The sequence below is a fragment of the Oryctolagus cuniculus genome, unplaced genomic scaffold (assembly GCF_964237555.1).
Source record: "Oryctolagus cuniculus unplaced genomic scaffold, mOryCun1.1 SCAFFOLD_56, whole genome shotgun sequence".
Classification (NCBI taxonomy): domain Eukaryota; kingdom Metazoa; phylum Chordata; class Mammalia; order Lagomorpha; family Leporidae; genus Oryctolagus; species Oryctolagus cuniculus.
In genome coordinates, this window is record NW_027208224.1 from 159118 (window position 1) to 163023 (window position 3906).

At 37.8% G+C, this 3906-nt stretch overlaps 1 pseudogene; it reads left to right on the plus strand.

The window, feature by feature from the left end:
• Nucleotides 1-2230: 2230 nt before the first annotated feature.
• LOC138848021 (U6 spliceosomal RNA) lies at nucleotides 2231-2298 on the plus strand (annotated as a pseudogene).
• The last annotated feature ends 1608 nt before the right edge of the window (nucleotides 2299-3906 follow it).

Below are 3906 nucleotides of genomic sequence, written 5' to 3' on the forward strand. Positions count from 1 at the left end.
GTGAACTGTGTTATAGTGGCTGTGTTATGGGAAAATTGCTGTATCTTTGATATGCTCTCCTCCTTTCCTTCTAATAAAATTTCCTTATTCTATATAGCCAAGAGCAAGATAACTCTCACATGGTAGGTCAATTTTTATCTTAGTTTAATTTTTGTTATTTATTTGAAAGAGTTACAATAGAGGTAGAGACACAGAGAGGTCCTCCATTAGCTGGTTCGCTCTACAGATGACTACAAAGGCCAGAGTTATGCCATTCTGAAACCTGGAGACAGGAGCTTCCTCTGGGTCTCCCTCATGGGTGCATGGGCCCAAGGACTTGGGCCATCTTCTACTGCTATCCCAGGAGATAGCAGAGAGCTGTATTGGAAGAAGAGCAGCTGGAACTAGAACTGGCACCCAAATGGGATGCTGGCCCTTCAGGCCAGGGCTTTAACTCACTGCACAACAGCGCCAGCCCCAATTTTTATCCTTTTTAAGGAATGACCATACTGTTCTGCATAACATCTGTACTAACTTGTGTTTTCACCTACCATATATGGTGGTTTTCTTTTCCCATGTGCTCTCTAGCATTTGTTATTTTTTATCAGTTTGGCATAAAAATGATATAGTATTGTTCATGTTTTTGTGTATTTTGAAATCAGTTAATTTGTTTATTAAATCTTTATTATTTGAAAGGTGGATTTAGAGAGAGAGGGAAAGACATAGATAGCTTTCATCTGCTGGCTCACACCCCAGAGAGTTTCAACAGTTGAGCCTGGGGCATGCTGGAGTCAGGAGCTTCATCCAAGTCTCCCACATGAGTGGCAAGGACCTGAGTCCTTCGTCCATCTTCTGCTGGTTTCCCAGGTGTTTAGCAGTGAGCTAAATTGGAAGTGGAGATTCCTAAACTCAAAGTGGAACTCAGATGTTATGCTGGCCTCACAGATTGCAGCTTTCCCCACTTGGCCACAATGCCAGCCCCTCTATCAATTTAATTCCTCAAAAATAGCTCAGTAATGTTGGCATCTATCTCATTTTGTTTTTTCTCTGTTATTATTCAACTTATTGATGTCTTATTTTTGTTCACATTATTCCTCTCAATTGCTCTACCTGAGGTGAGTAGGGCTGCTGTGTTGCTTAAATGAAGTGTATGCTTTAGATTACTCATTTAATGAGTGCATGTCATTCACATAGCACTTCACTGAAGTTCTACTATGTCCCAAATCCTCTTCTAGGCACAGAATTTAGACCACTTTTCTCTTAGGCCCAGATCTTGCCTTTAACATACTACTTGGAATTTAGTAGCTCATGAAATCTGCAGACTGCATAAATGAATGAATATTTTGAGGGCTGTGCTTTTGTGGAGGAACTTCATAGGAGACCGAAGGAATAAAATAAATCAAAAGTATCCACAGTATATAGAATGTATACTATTTTACAAGTCACAGAGAAGAAGAAGAAGAAGAAGGAAAGTAGTAAGACTAGAAAGTTTGTGGCAAGACTAACAGGCGCTGGTCAAGAACTTAATAAGCACATTAGGAAAGCAGTAAGGTTTCTTTTTTTTTTTTTGAGGAAAAGTTTTTATTTCTAGTGATGAAATTGGCTACAGAACATTATGAAAGTTTAAAAATACAAAGAGAAATTGTCTATAATTAATAGATTCAAAATTTGACAATCAGTGAATATCATTATTAGTCATTACCAACAACAGTTATTGATTTGAAAGGCAGAGTGACAGGAAGAGGGAACCACTGCTTCACTCCCCAGACACTTGCAATAGCCAAAGCTTGACCAAGCCAAAACCAGGAACTGGGAATTCATTCTGGATGTCCCATTTGGGTGCAGGGACCCAAGCACTTCTGCCATCCTCCGTCTCCTCCCAGGGTGCACACTAGCAGAAACTTGCCTCAAAGCAGAGAAGCTACCACTCAAGCCAGGCATTTGTATATGGGATGTGGGTGTGTGGTGGTGATAGCAAGCCCTCATGGATAAAAAAAAAAAAAAAAAAAACAAAAAAAAAAAACAAAACAAAACAAAACAAAAAAAAACAAAGTTATTTCTATGCCAAGGAAATTACTCTGTAGTCTTTCTCTTATAAACTACGTATTGCTGAACCTAGATAATTTTTCCTTTATTTAACAATGACATGAAAATGTCAGTTGAGTTGGCTTTCCTGAAGACCTTGTTTCTTGAATATTAGTGGCTAGCTGAGATAAATTCTTTTCATCTCTTTCTCGCTTCGGCAGCACATGTGCTCGCTTCGGCAGCACATATACTAAAATTGGAATGATACAGAGAAGATTAGCATGCCCCTGCGCAGTAAGGTTTCTTTACCTCCCTGTAGGCTCTGCTCTCCAGAGGTGAACAGGGTCCTCTAAACCCACTTGCTGCACACACAAACACCTGAGTGTTGTATTCTCCCACAGGTGTTGGAGACTGATATGGTGTTCTGATTTATATTTACATAATGGCTAGTGACATCGGGCATATTCACATGTTTTGACCATGTACATTTCTTCTGAGAAATGTCTATTCAGATCCTTGCCTGTTTCTTCACTGTATTTTTTGGAGTTTTTCCAATTCATGTAAATGTTCTGGAAATCTGTAAACATTCAGAGTTTTAATTTTTCCTGCCATCTGTTCATTGTATCTACACTCTGATGTTTACTTTGTTGTGAAGAAGTATCTTAGTTGGATATACTCAAATGTCTCTGTTTTTATTTTTGTGACTATTGCTATTGGAATCTTACCCAAAAGCTATTGTGTGTTGACAATATTTAGAGTTTCCCTATGTTTACTTGGGTTTGGGTCTTATGATTACATTTTAATTCACTGTGAGTTCACTTTCACATAGTGTAAGAGATGTTGGAGTCTCTTTTCAGGCTTCTACATATGGATAATCAAGTTCCTCTGCACCACTTGTGAAAGAGATTCTTCTTTCTCCAGTTCATTTTAGTTCCTTTGTTAAATATGAGTTGCTGGTAGAAATTTGGGTTTATTTCTATGCTACCAAGTCTTTTCCATTGAACTATGTGTCTGTTATTATATCAGTGCTAACACTTCTTCTTTTTTTTTTGCAGTATATTTATTTGAAAGGCAGAGTTACAGAGAGGTAGAGGCAGAGAGAGAGAGAGGTCTTCCATCCACTGGTTTACTCCCCAAATGGTCACAATGGCCGGAGCTCTGTTGATCTGAATCCAAGTGTCAGGAGCTTCTTCCAGGTCTCTATGCAGGTGCAGGGGCCCAAAGACTTTGGCCATTTTCTACTTTTTTCTCAGGCTATACCAGAGAGGGGTATAAGAAGTGGAGCAGCTGGGAAACATACTGGCACCCATATGAGATGCCGGCACTGCAGACGGTGACTTTACCTGCTTTGTCATAGTGCTGACCCCTGTAATATGTCTTAAAATATGGTGTGATGTCTCCAGCTTTTTTTTGCTTTATAATATTGCTTTAGATGTTAAGCATCTCTCATGTTTCTATGTGAATTTTAGCATCATTTTTTCTAGCTCTGAGAACATCGTTGGTATGTTGATTGGGATTACATTGAATTTGCAAATTGCTTTTGGTAGTATGGATATTTTGGTATTATTCTTCCCATTCACAAACATAAGTTTTCTGTGAGACTTTCAAAAAGCCTTGACAAAAATTGGACTTTATTACACAAACATTCATCACTTTTTGGGATCATTTAAATCCATAATTTTGCACTAATATTTGATAAATAATTAAAGACTTTGAGCATTTTAGTAGGAGAAATTAAAATATTTATCAATTTATTCAAATATTGTTTAGATGTGATATTCAAATATTGTTTAGAGCCATTGTCTATATTCCCTCTAAATTACGATCTTTTTGCTTTTTGCCTGTTAAACTTGTCCCTTGATTCAAGAACCCTTTTTAATGTAATGTAAACTGAAAATGTCA